Here is a 15,596-nt window from a genome sequence, read left to right as displayed (position 1 = left end):
TACTACATCTATCTGACATTTGGTTTGGTAACAAAAGCACGCCATTCATTCGAAATGATCTTAACTAATAATGTCTAAAATTAAGAAAAAAACACAGAAAATAAAATCCCTGAGCTTATGCCTTAGGGGTAAAACGCCATTCATTTAAAAATATTAAAAAAAGAGTACAAACCGTGGTCATGTTATGTTCACTTAAAATTTCTTTAATAATTACAAAAGATTGAACCGTGTAAATTTGTAACGTCATTCCATTAGTCTGTGCACTCAGTCGTCTGTGTTAAAAGCATAAGTAATTTCGGTCCACTTTTGTCTCAAAATTTTCATTTCATTTATTGTCGAATTGTTCCCGCAAATTACATGGGATTTTCTCTTTTCCTCGACATAAAATTATCTGCTGGCACTTAGGAATATTAAAGAACGCGATGACGGGAGAGGCGAAAGTAACTTAATTGTCTATCTGAATTCTACGTAAGACGACGTTATATTTCCTTATACTTTAAGTAAATTGACAATTTCGAAACCGCATCAATATTATTCATTCACTATGTAGCATAGTACATAACTGTTCATATTAAGTTCAAATGTACCTATAAATATGTAAACAATTAAGTATATATTTTATCAGATACTATTTAAATATCTTCTAAAATAATTTTTATACCATCACTAGCTGTCGCCCGTGACTCCGTCCGCGCGCAATTAAAAACAAACTTAATGGGGTATGAAAAATAGATAGTAGCCGATTCTCAGACCTTCTGAATATGCTCACAAAATTTCATGAGAATCGGTCAAGCCGTTTCGGAGGAGTTCAAGTTCGAACCCCATGACACGAGAATTTTATATATTACTAGCTTTTACCCGCGACTCCATCCGCGCGGAATTAAAGAATTGAAAACGGGGTAAAAATTATCCTATGTCCGTTTCCTGGTTCTAAGCTACCTGCCCACCAATTTACAGTCAAATCGATTCAGCCGTTCTTGAGTTATAAATAGTGTAACTAACACGACTTTCTTTCATATATATAGATATAAGACGAAAATTTTATATAATATATATTATACGGTGAACAGAATTTAATTAGTTTGTCGTCAACATACTGTATTTTGAGTTAATATTTATCGTTGATTGTTGGAAATTCATTCGATAATTGATAATTGAAAATCGTATTTCATTTGTCAATCATGCACATTGCTATCGATTTGTACATCGCTGCCTCGTGCAATTTATTAAATGATTTCATTAAATTTTTTTCATAATTTTAATTGATTGCGAAACTGTTTACACAACAACAGTGGACAGTTCTATTTGCAATTTCAGTAAACATTTTTTTATTAAATTTCATCCATTTTTTTTCATTATTTTTTAGTTTATTAAAATTTTAAATTTTATATAAATTTTAATGATTTTAATGTAAATTGTAAGTTTGTTCTGAATTTGAGTGTTTGGTTAATCCACAAAGTTAAACATAAAGAAAACTACGGAAACCGCACAACTTAAATCTTACTTCACGACATGCATTTGCAATTAAATTAAATTGTATGTCGCTGGCAGTTACTCGTATAAAACAGGAAAGACGGCCACGAGGTATTTTACGAAACTATATTAAAGAGGTCGCTGCGAAACCGAGCGTTGAACCTAAAAGTTCAATCCGCATTTATCGTGATGTTTTCACGAAAATAAACTTTAATATCTTACAATAAAGTGCAAAATTGTTTAGCATGTATATTGCTGTTAAGTGAGGCTCTATTTGGACTGGCCGATGAAGTCTCGTCGTGAATCCTGTGACAGGTACCGACAGGTCGAAACAGGCGAGTCCGAATCTAACGTTTGACTGAAATTCGCAATGGGTTTTTTAGATTGAAGTTACCGACTAAAATAATCACTTATTTAATATTAATCTCACTAATATTATAAATACGAATGTTTAAATGGATGGATGGATGTATCTTTTGTTACAAGGTATCTCCAGAACGGCTACATGGATCTCTATGAAATTTGGTATAGATACTAATTACACTGAGTTTTTTTTCTATTTGGAGTTGCAGGCGACAATTATTTAATTTAAACGTTTTGCGAGATTTAATTTTGTATTACATAATGAAAGCAGAACGGACTTTTCCAAGTTAAATTCTACTTTTATATAAATCAAATACAGATGAAGAAATGTTAGTTTGAAATGCAAAAAATGCAATAATTAGAAATTTAAAAAAGTTTTTAATTAATATACTGAAATGCAAGCTTAAATGTTATTTATAACCAAAGCATCTCTACCAACGTTTTAATTGACATTAAAAATTAATACTACATTGTTAAATGAACGTATTAAGCTTCATTTCGGCAAAATGAATAAAGTACAGAATCCAGAGCCGTATTCACCAGTGCCAATTAAATCTTGCATTACAATGCAAAGTTTGGAAATGACAGACGGCGGCGGCGTACCGTCCAATTTGCAATCACATGAAGGCGTATAAACGTCCATTTGGCTACGACAAATTCACTGACATCATTGAATTATTTGACAATTCAATATTTACTTTTATGTGATAGAGACCAAGAGCGTCGGTGGCTAAGGGGTTAAGCACTTGACTTGCAATCTGCAGGTCCTGGGTTCGAATCCCGCCATGTACCAATGTGTTTTTCGATTTTCGATTTACATATGTACATTTATCCGACGTTCTTACGGTGAAGGAAAACATCGTGATGCAACCTGCACATATCTGAGAAGAAATTCAATGATATGTGTGAAGTCAACCAACCCGCACTTGGCCAGCGTGATTGACTATGGCCTAGTCACCCCTAAAATTGTGGGGTAGGCTCCGAGCCCCTCGGTGGGGACGTATAGTGAGCTGATGATGATGATAGAGACCAATTATATCACTTGTAATGAATTAGTAAATATAATTAAAGTAAAGTATTTTTTTTATATTGAATAAGCTAGCGCTTGACAATCCCGCCTGATGAAGTAATGATATGGTCTATAGATGGTAGGCGTATGGTGGTATATTTTTTGCAATGATTTGTTCAATTTGATCATTTTGTGAACGTTTCTATTGCGCCAATATGACAATATTAGGACGCAATCATGACATTACTTACAAATCTCTGAGTAAACACAGTTAATATACTGAGATCCATAGCAAGAATGTGTTTGTAATAAAAAGTACAATCGTCATACTTTGTGGTATTCCTTATACAGAAAAATTGCTTTGCATTTTACAATGAAGGTAAAATCCCATATGTTTCAACATTTATATTTAATGTGACGGCGATCTGAAAAAAATACATCCAGTTTAGACAATAGTGCAATTTTAATTACTTTAGTTTCGAGGAAAAAAATTTTTGAGCGTCAGCGAATTGATTGGCATGTAGGTAATTTAATAATTGAATTTAAACTTTTTGATTTCATATATGCTCGTTCGAAATTTGAATGAACTTTAACATTTATTTTACTAAATATATCTGTCCGTCTGAATACCATTAAAAAGTAATAAATGTATTTAAGTATGTAGTAGTTTTTGTCTGAATGGAATATTTGTTTTTTCGTCAGTGTGCATATAGTCTGTATTAATTCCTGGAGTGATCGCATGAATAGTTATTTCTTCATAGAATTATTATATGATTTAAAATTATTCTGCACTAAATCTCATAAGAAGCAGTATATGTTTGAGCCAATATTATTGTGTTCAAAACAATGAAGCTACAACTTCTAATGTACCTTTCGCATATACAAAAATTAAAAATAAAACCACATGACAACAAATTTTGGTAGATTCAGCATACCGATTGGAACGTTAAGTCCAAAATTTTATGACTGGAATAAAAAATTAACAGAGACTAAGTTGTTTTCCGTAAAGACGTGTTTACATTGCATGATAAAGCGAAAATTAAAACAAATGATAAATGGTTTAAGATTAATGATCTAAGTACAACCAACTCTTTCAGTTGCTATTCATAATTTGAGATGTTCCGATTAGAATGGATACTGTCTGGACCGTTTTTGTAAAATGTCGGCGAAAAATATTAAGCTGCCGCAGAACTTTGTAAATTGATTGATGATTGGTCGAGACAACGATATCATTAACTCTTTAAAGCCTTGACAGGATTAACTTTTTTCTCTTTAGATGTAAATATCACCGTAAACTTTCATCTTTGGAAAAACCGCGATAAATTAATTAAATAATTATATATCACTAGTGTAAACTCACCAGGCCTTATTTTAGTCCTCTTTATAAGAAAAGGATGGAAAGGGGAAGTGTATTTGGCGGAGGAGGGGACGCATAGAAAGGGGTAATACGCTCTTTCTGTGCGTCCCCTTCTCCGTTAATAAAAGGTATCGCATCTGCATTTGTGGATGTCTATGGGCAACGGTCGCCTTGCTATTTCGGCGAATCCAGGTGGCAGTTTGCTCATTTGTCATCTTTTGATATAAATTAAAACTGTAAAATTATTTTTTCTTATAAAAATAATGAAATTCGTGTTTCCTTTTCAGGTAAGTTTTGAATGCTATGCAAAGTATGATGGGTAATGTATTATTATATTAATTAAATAATAATAGCATAGTACATAAACAATTGACATGAAAATAGAAATAACAATATGTTTTAGAAAGAGATTTTGCTCTCAGAAACCTACGATAAATGTTTTATTATGTGTAAAAAATGTGAAAACTATTAATCTTTGTTTTTTAAAGATATTTTTTACTTTTTTAATAACTTTTTAATCGTGTGAATTATTTTAAAACAAAAGCAGTTATTCAATAGCATGTAATATAATCTACAGCAGGACGAACATATTTCAAGCGTCGACAAAGTTATGAAACTTTAGGAAAGGCACGTTTGATCCGAACTTAACTACAACTTGGACCACAACGGTTATAAACTTGTTTAAGGGATACTTGTATTGTTGAGAAAATTATCCCATAGTTTGAACATTACACGGAAATACTTGTCAATTTCTACTCGCTAATATGAATTCAATGTGTATTATAAAACAGTTTGGATCCAAAGTGAGGAATAGCTTTAAAATCGTTTTAACATTTTGTTTTAAAGCTATTTACGCATCGCTTCGTACGTTTGTTGGCCCACAACTTTAAAGATAGAATAGTTCAAAATAAATATTTTTATTCGTGCTACGAAGTCGAGGCCCATCGCTGCTAATATTAACGTCGACTAAATAATTCTAACACTTTAAATAAAACTAGATGGCGACTTCGCCTGCGTGATATAATGTCTTCGGGTAGCATTTTAAATTACTTTGACTAATTATTTACATTTATTTAAAAAAAAAGTAGCGTATGTCTTCTTCCAGACTATGCTCTTCATCTATGCCAAATTTCATCAAGATCAGTTCAGAGTTTCCGGAGATACCTTCAAACAAACATCCATCCATCTAAACATTCGCATTTATAATATTAGTAAGAAGTAAGATTTCAACAAAACATATTCAACATACATAACAGTTACATATTGCCATTAAAACTTTCATCCTCTATTCCCTATCGTTCATTTATAACGGTTCAGTAGTTTTGTAGTGAAAACCAGACACAGACAGTCAGACAGAGTTACTTTCGCCTTTATAATAAAAGTATGGATTACCCGTCGAGAGTTGTGACACTCAAAGTTAATGTGAAGAGCCTCAGGTACACTCCATTACCGCTCTTGTCGTAGCCCCTTTTCCGTAATGGAATATTAGAAAGCGACATAAACCCAGCTACAAGCCGACGATACTCGTCATGTTCAATAGATTGAATATGTTTTCTGTAGATCTTAGTTTGTTGGTAAAACTTGTATGTTAGCATATTGATATAGCATATATATAGCATAGCATGATATAGCATAGCATATTGGAATAAATGTGTTCAAGTAGACAACTGAATTTGTTTCATGAAGTTAAAAGTTTATTTGACCATTTTTTGACATTTTATTATTATTTAGTTTACAATTATTTATTATTTACACTTAATATTTCAGAGAAAAAAGTCAAAAAGGGGTTCCGCAATTTTGTAACGTAGCAAGGCTACAAATGTTGCTACAAACGTAGCGTAGTAAAAATCGTAGCCTCGTAGCCTTGCTACGTTTTAATTGTAGAGATTAAAAATCAGAATTTGAATTAGCATTTTCTCAAAAAAATAATTTTAAACGCTATTAAAATCAATTGCGAAACAGACGAGTAGATTACGCTACGTATTTTTTCCACGCAAAGCGTAAGTGATAAATGATATAGGCGTAAATCTCTTAAGGCTTTACCAGTTTTTATCCGACTGTTATAATAAATAGAGGTTTTTTACTTATAAACGTAATCCCATACCATATGATTTTATAGGGATATTTTTATACAGGTATGTTTGTATTGTGTATAGTAATAATCAATAATACTTCTGGCTTTGTTTATATACTACTGGCTGTCGCCCGAGACTCTGTCCGCGCGGAATTAAGAAAAAAATTAACTAGTTTATGTGTTCTTCCAGACCATTGAATAATACTTTATATTAGGCTTTGTTATTATGCTACTAGCTGTCGCCCGCAACTCTGTCCGCGCGGAATTGAAAAAAAAACTTATTAAGTAGCCTATATATTCTTCCAGACCATGTTATACATGTATGACAAATTTCATCGAGATCAGTTGAGTCGTTCTGTAGATATCTTCAAACAAACATCCATCCCTCCATCGATCTATACATTCGTATTTATAATATTAGTAATATTTGTACTACAGTCATTAGTACAGATATTAGAAACTGTTTATAAAATTAAAAATTAATGTCTAAAATAATATCTCAGACATAAGACAGCTTACTTTGATTTTATAATTTTTTTTTAATATTTCAAAATACTAGAAGTAGATACTATATAACATGAAACGGCATAAACCCTAAATACTAAATTATTCTATTCTGTTAATCAAATCTGTTTTATTTTCTTTATAACACAGAGTAAACAGTCTAAATTGAATTATACATAAAACGAAATATAGACAAATAAAATATATGTATTATATCATTTAACACAACATATTTAAGCTACAAAATAAATTAATTCACATATTTTTGCAGCAATTTTTATTACGTATAAAACAATTTAATACGTAGTAAAATGCTGTCTAATACAAAGTTTATAGACAATTTAAAAACATGAGGTAAATTAACATTAAATGTACGAAACCAAAAGCAATTTAACACTTTAACTGTTATAGCCCAAATCAATGTTGTAGAAGGAAATTCGTACTACAAGAATCTACATTAAGGATTTTCCTTAGTATTAATACAATCTGATTTTAACCTTTAGTGAAAAGAAATTCACTTCTATATCCTATGTATGTTGTTGTTTTGTTTAGATCTCCTTTTTCAAACCAAATTAACGACAACCGCGAAGCCAAAGTTATTTGTCACCGAATGGATACGGATACCTACATACCGTTCGTATCCATTCAACTGTCGACACAAGCGTTTATTTTCAAAAAGTCGAAATGTGTCACCGGGAAAAACGTTTATTGCAGAATTCTTGTCGTTGCGTGTCGATTTATATCAGAGTTACGAGATTAATCTGACGGAACTCTTGTTTAGATCTTTTCAAATAGCTAACGCAAGTGGCTGACAAATTGTTGTACTTAGGAAGAAGAAGAATGAAGAAATCTTATCTGTTAACTTTTATTGACTTTTAAATAAATACAAAGCATTTTATATTCATAGAAAAATAACTACTCTTTGTCAGAAATACTTATACGTTTTGACAAATGACTTTAATTTACATAATATTAAAATTGTTATTTTTTTTTATATCATAAGGTGGCAAACGAGCAAACGGCCACTTGGATTCGCAGCAATCGCGAGGCGGCCGTTGCCCATAGCAAATGCAGATGCGTTGCCTACCTTTAATCAACGGAGAAGGGGACGCACAGAAAGAGGATATTTCTCCTTCTTATGCGTCCCCTCTTCCGCCAAATTCACTTCCTCTTCCCATCCTTTCCTAATAAGAAAAGGGTGGGAAAGGAAAGAGGACTAAAATTAGGCCTCCGGTACCACACTCATTAGACTGTACGCGAAATTGCTTCCACTTCACGCCTGTCTTCTGTGTGGTCGTGGTATTGCACCGGTCGAGGCCAATTCGTGCACCCAACAAATATTGTTGTTGCGGGATCTGCCACTGTTGAAGTTAAGTAAATTTCTTATTCTATATATCTTTTATCTGATAGAGATGTATGGAGAAGTAATACATACTGTGCCGACCCTCCATAGGGATAAGAGCAGGTTGATAAATCTTTTATATTGTTGGTCGTTTACGCAACTTTCTTTAATGTTTCGTTCGTCTTAGTCACCAATACGCTTGCAACGCACTTACGTATAAAGTAGAAGGCGTAAGTGAAGTCATGTTTAAAATAATTTCAATTTAGGATAGCAGGTTCATTTCTCTTGGTAATACGGAAATTGTTCACGTTCACGCGCTTATATAATGTTGTTGAATAAATTTAATGAAATCCGCTTTTTGAACGCGGCTGGTGTGAAATGTTTGCTTACTGCTATCCAAATACAGAGTTCTTATTCCAGTTGTATTTTTTAACACTATCATAATATCGGTAATTCTTTCTTTCCTTGGTTAAAAATATTTGGCCTGAATATAAAAAATAGACCGTGTTTCAATTACATTTTATCTTAAACATATGTCAACCTTCATGATCATGATTATTGAAATCTTACTAATATTATAAATGCGAATGTTTGGATGGATGGATGTTTGTTTGAAGGTATCTCCAGAACAGCTAAATGAATCTCGCTGAAATTTGGTATTGATGTAGACTAAAGCTTGGAAGAACACATAAGCTACTAATTAAGTTTTTCTTTAATTCCGCGCGGACGGAGTCGCGTGCGATAGCTAGTATAATTATACGTGGGCTTCCGAAATGCGATCTAAACAAATAAATAAAAAAATGCTTAATAAAGAAGCAGTTTTGGTGATCCATTTTTAAGGGTAAAACAACTTTTTATAATCACGTTGACGTCCATAATATCAACGGCGTACAAAGGGTTAAATTACGTGTTTAACTAAACTATGTCGGACTATATTTTTAAGAATCATTTAGACAGTCTTTAACGCCATGTGTTTTCTTACTTCACCACTCCTAAACTGTTTATATACTGTAAATCATTTACCTAATTAAACCGGGACTTCCCATAATTTTTTTATAGACGAAACTTATTTTCTTTGAATTTGATAAAAATGATATGAAGCGATATGATATAACTTTACTAATCTTGCAATTTCGAAATGTTGTGAAGTCTTGTTTACCTTTTATTTCTTTTCTTGCATACGAAGATTTATTAAGGAGCATAGCTTTGCTCGGTTTTGCATAAAATTGATTCCATTAACCGTCGTCCCTCCGTACCCAGTCATTTTCTCGCTTTTGAATATTCTTTTGAGCATAAACAGTAGGTTATGAATACTAAATTGACTGATAGTTTATTTTAATACTAAGCTTAAGATAAAATATAATTAAAATTGTATTTAATACACCCACGGTATTATTATACCGATTGTTTGCTTTATTAATATAGTATTTAAGAGTCAGTTTCCATTGCCTAATCTCATACATTAAACATTATTAGTCATCTCTATTTAAAAAAAAAGAATGAGAGGGATGGAAATATTTCTTTGTACACGTGTAATAAACGATTGTGCACATACGTCACAAACGATTACTTTCATAAGCTGGTCGATCAAAAAACGTTTCGTTTATTAACGAATTCATCGCTATTTAAAACATAACCAGTAAAACAAACAACCGTTTATAAAATTATAACGCGAAATAACGAACGTGAAAATTTGAAAAAGGAATAAAAAAACGCATCACATCCATCGTTCGAAATACAAATAAGAGAAATTAACTGCATGTCGTCAGTCAGCATGCGATTATTCTCTGTCCGTGAACGCCGCTATTTTTCGAGTCCGCTTTTAATTTCGACGGTTGATGTTTGCGAGCTTTGACTATATAGAAATGGACTAAGCAAAGAGTCTTTTACTAAATAAATTCTGTCACTTTTTGCGTATAGTGTGTTAGAGACCACAATTTAACATGTACATATAATCCTGACTATACATTACGAGTATATCGAAACAGTTTCATGAACGCATGCTGACAGAAAAATTTACACAGGTATATAAAGCGAGAACTCAAGCAAGCAAATTTAGAACTTATTGTTCTTACTTATTGCACGCTTGACACGTCCTGATTTTAATAGTCAAAGTTTGCGAGCAACCGGTTCCATATTGCAAACGGCTAATAATTTATTGGACCGCATCTCCATTTATTGTTAAATGACGGAGCGGATCGTGACGTCGATATCGTTTAAATCCGTCGCCTTTGTCGTCTGCGATTTATTACGCGATTTACGATAACGCTTTTCAAAGATATTAAACAACGAACATTTAAGGCAATCTAAATACAGAGTTGACTTGTTAAATTTGAATAACTAAGAGCAAATTGGTTTTTACTTAGTGTACTTTATCTACTATACATAATAAGAATATTGTTAAGGACTCAGGTAAAGTGCTGTTACATACAATTTTAGCATAATATAAAGAAAAATTAAAAGAAAACAACTACAAAACATAAAATTAACCATTAAATTGTTTAAACTTTCGTGAGACATCATAATTAATTAATTAAGAAACGGCTTAACTCACGTTTTGATCGTCCGGTGGCGGCACCGACTAGTTTCGGACCCATCGGGGGTCCATCTTCAGGGCGAGTGTTTAATTCGAGGACTGCGCGGTCGCGTCGCGTCTGCGACGCGACCGCGAAGTCCCCCGATGGGTCCGAAACTAGTCGGTGCCGCCACCGGACGATCAAAACGTGAGTTAAGCCGTTTCTTAATTAATTAATAAAATTAACCATTTATTAACATCGAAAGGGAATCTCTGAAATGTATGGTCGGTTTAATAAACAATTTGACTAACAATTAATAAAATTAGTTAAATCTATATTTATCCAAACGAAGTACAACAAACAAAAAAAAGCGTCCCATTTATAAATAAAAGTGAAAAATATTTCTTGATACACTCTTATATTTCAACATTTTCTCAAACAAATCGATCAAAACAACATCAAGCTCTGTAAACCGATTCTCTTGGATCTTCTCAAAGAGCAGCGTCAATCACAATAAAGGCTGAATATGAACGGGCGACCGGATTTCCCGGTTGACCGCACACGGCCCGATACCAATCCGCAAGCGCCGCTTACACCGCCTGTCCAATGCACATTCGACTGCGGTTTGTACGGAACATTTACCTTATCCCCATTTACCATTTCGGTGTGATATGAAACCTGTCTTCGATATACCGCAACCTATTGGTACTGACGTTTATTAGCTTCAGTTCCTTCGGCTTTTATACAAATCACCTTAGTTTTAATCAAGTTCTAGACGTTGCCGTAATTGAGAATAGTTCATGCGAGACTTTAAATTGTTTTAGCAAATTGAAAATGTTATTGAAGTTTTGCGATGAACAGTTTTCCGATTTGGAATTAATGTGACAAATCGCAGTTGCTTTGTACGATTTTGTGGTTTAAATGGCAGTCGATATGTTGCGTTCAAAAGCCCGAGGGAGATTCATTCGTGTTGTTGAAAACATTGATATATTGTTAAACGAATAAGATATTATCTCTGTACAATTATAAATACTATGGGATTAAAATATGAATTGAGACTTAAGCTGTGATAATTATAATTACAGTTTAGTCTTGTCACTTTAAAACAATTGTATACAACGAACACGACGTCAATAAACTTAAGAGCAGGATCCTCGCGATACAGGCTACACCTAATGCGAGGGTACTGATCAATACTTATAAAGCAACCCTTTTGTATCCATAAAGATTCTTAGCTTAACAATGTAAACTTAAACTTAATTTTTCTGGATTGCAATAAATTATTTTTCATTTTCATTTTCATAAATATCATTATTTCACTGTTATATTTTCGACTTTAGTATCAAACGTTTGGTAATTTTGTCTTAGAAGTAAAGTAAGCAATTTAAACATTCGAAACTAATTATAAGAAGATTGTACACATCAGATACATCACAAAGTAATAAAGTTAATTATTATAACTCCTTTGATAAAGACTCGCTATATTACAGTTGTAATTAACAATAAATTAAACTGTCAGCTAAGTCATTACATCACGCTTCCTGAAAATAAATAGCTTCGTTAATTATTGTAAGACAACAGCAAGCTATGGGCGACGATATTAATATAGAATAATCGACTTTTAAAAACTGAATACAACAGCTGTGTTCGATTGTCAATTCTTTTATGCAGCAATTTGATTTAACATTCAGTGCACATTAGCTTTTAGTATATTTAGTTTTCATAAGTAATTCCTTTCTGTCATCAACATCTTATCGATCTCGTCATATTGACAAAGTAAAATATAACTTATGCTTCATGTTATATTTATAGGCGAACTAGCTTAAAAAAAAACATGGATTTAATTTAAATATAATACATAAAAACTAAAATATGTCATTAAAAGGTGTCCCTTTAGGCAAGGTTCCGAAGATACTGGCAGCGTTCCCCCTTTGAATGGCTAGACTAATTCTTTGTCCGAGGTAGCTGCCAGCTCTTCGGTCAAAGTAAATAAATGTCTACCTAAACTAATTGTAAAAAAAATTATTCTATAATAAAATTGTAGTGGTTACTTGATGTTAATACAAAAAAATATATATTTCAATTCTTTTTTAATTCTTCTTCAATTATTGATATCTTAAACAATTAAGAAGTGTAGAAACACAAAAACTCAAAAGATTATTTTAATATCAAAGTTACAAAACTTCTAAATATTATGCAACAAAAACAAGGTATTAAATCCATAAATAACTACTTATAAATTCTATTTGAGTACGTTCACATGAGTTACACGGACATGTACATTAACTTGGCACGTGACTAAAAATGTAGCTCTCGTAAATCAACGACTCGAATCTATTATCCTCTTATGTTCTCAAAGGAATGGTAGCTTTAAGGTACAATTCTTTCATGTGACAAACTATTTTCTATTTCAAAAATAATACAATACACGCAAAAAAAGGAGTAGATTACAAATTTCTTCTGTAAAAATTATCATTATTATGATTTGGTGGTATATATGGTTTTATTAAACAAAGATTAATCTATATATATAAAAGAAAGTCGTGTTAGTTACACTATTTATAACTCAAGATCGGTCGAACTGATTTAGCTGAAAATTGATGGGGAGGTAGCTTAGAACTAGGAGACGGACTTAGGAACTTTTTTATCTTGTGTGCATTTTTTTTATTCCGCGCGGACGGAGTCGCGGGTAAAAGCTAGTTAATAATAAATTCTTTTAAGTGTTATGTGGTAATTTGATTCTCTCCTTTTTAGATATAGATAAGTATTTTTTTATAAAACCATGGATACGTTATCTCTGTCAATCCCGAAAAAAAAACACAACAACAGAATTTAGTTACAAAATTGATTGGGAAATAGTAAAAAAAAAAACACACCCTCAGTCGCGTTCCCCGTTCTCTGGTTTGTTATTATGCCCGAGACTTCGTCAGAGCGGAATTAAAAAATATTTTATAATGTCTATATTGCTTAAAGTATGTTTTTGTAATGACAAAAGAATTATTGAAATTGGTCCAGTAGTTTTTAGTTTATTCGTACCACAGGAAAATACAAAGTTTCCTTCTTTATGTAGTGTAGATGAAAAATATACACTTAAGGTCTCTCTTAACCAATTAACGTTTCTGAATGTGTCAGTAATAAAATTACACATACGCAAACACATATAATTTGGGTTGACAATAAAACAAGAACCACTCTTGCTGAAGAAATTAAATACGATTGGACAACTGCCAGAACAATATTTTGTCCCGAATTTGTTGATCCGCGAGTGACAGACGAGCGAGTTACGTGATATTAAATCTAGTCCATAAAACTTATTTTTACCCATAAAATTACATCTTTAGTGTAATAGAATTATGTTGTTATCAAAGAGATAGGTATAAACGTTTAAGGCGAGCTTATCTATAAATGTAAAAACTAACAAGTTTTGGAACCTTTGACCTTGAATATTCTATGACAATAGTGTTCCGAATATTACTACCTATTTTTATCTATATGAAAATTATTGCAGTTTCACACCTTAATTTTGCTTATCTTGACTGTGCTTATCTTATGAAATTGAACTATTATACACTCGTATAATAGTTCAATTTCATGTTAGATGTTGATAGGCAAAATGCACGGCGCTTTCATGCGTAATCAAGTCGGTACCCTACTTCTTTGGTAAAATTGATGGAAATTGGTCCAAAAGCTCAGGAAGAGAGCTTTGTAAATACCGCTTTAATGGAATTTCTGGCTCAATGTATATGTATGTGTACACATATAAACATCCGGATGAACGGATACGTAACGCAGCCCGAGCAATACGTCTCTTTGAATTTGAATTTGGAAATAGGGAATTGGCTTTTTATTTAAATGACCATTCACACGAATTAGCATATTTGACGAGATTTAATTAAAAATTTGTATCATTCCTTCTTTGTATCTACACCAACGGTTTTTTATTGCTTGACTGATAGAACAGTTATGTTTTAAATATATAGAGTATCCGTTATATTGTAGCCTATAGTCGAAAGACATTGACGGTTTTAACGTTTGACTTGTCATTATATTCATATCCCTGAGGTGGATGAAGGCAGAAAAAATAATTCTGTTAACGCGAACGAATTATTGTTTAAGTATTTTAAAGTCTTATTGTAAATAAAACTGTACAAAGCGAAATTAAAAAGTGCGTTAACAAAAACATCTAAAGAATCAAACGAAGGCAGACGAACAACCAAAAACAATTTGTGATCCGACGAATACACTTCGGAAGTTCTCCTCCGGTCTTGGCCCTAAAAAGTTTTTCAATTAACCGCGCGCCGTTCGCGTCGGAGCGTACAATGTAAATTCTTTAAAAAAAACGCTATGTCTCTTTTATTTCAATGCCAACTTCGATTCTCTTTGCCTTCATGTTTGTAATTCTATTATTATTTTCTTCATTAAAAAGTCTAGTTATTTTATTTTTATTATTAAACATAACATTTAGACCTAGAGTTACTTCATCTGATAATTCGGGGATCATCAGTCAGGGGTGATCAGGCCATAATCAAAGGCTCTAGCCCAGTACGGGTTGGTTGACTTCAAAAATATCTTTGAATTTCTTCCCTGATAGGTGCAGGTAGCATCACAACGTTTTCCTACGCCATAAGAACTTCGGGTAAATGTACATATGTAAATCGTAAAACACATTGGTATTTGACGGGATTCGAACCCAGGCTCTGCAGATTGCAAGCAAAGTGCTCAACCCTTGAGCCACTGACGTGCTGTGCGCTCAATTTGGAAATGATACTTTTTAAATTTATACACGATTATTTTTATTTAACTATTTATAAAAACAAACACTCTTATATTAAATAACTAGCTGTCGCCCGCGACTCCGTCCGCGCGGAAGTAAAAAAAAAACTTAATAAGTAGCCTATGTATTCTTCCAGACTATGTTCTACAGCAGTACCAAATTTCATCAAGATCTGTTGAGCCGT

General features: G+C 32.5%; 1 protein-coding gene across 1 annotated transcript in view; it reads left to right on the top strand.

Moving 5' to 3' along the window:
* The window catches only part of LOC106711522 (acetylcholine receptor subunit alpha-like 1), a 130,853-nt gene that overhangs the window by 38,037 nt on the left and 77,220 nt on the right, over positions 1-15,596 (top strand). The window lies entirely within an intron of this gene.

The sequence above is a fragment of the Papilio machaon genome, chromosome 20 (genome assembly GCF_912999745.1).
Source record: "Papilio machaon chromosome 20, ilPapMach1.1, whole genome shotgun sequence".
Classification (NCBI taxonomy): Eukaryota; Metazoa; Arthropoda; class Insecta; order Lepidoptera; family Papilionidae; genus Papilio; species Papilio machaon.
Note: the sequence above shows the minus strand (reverse complement) of the source record. Positions and strands in the feature narration are given on the sequence as shown.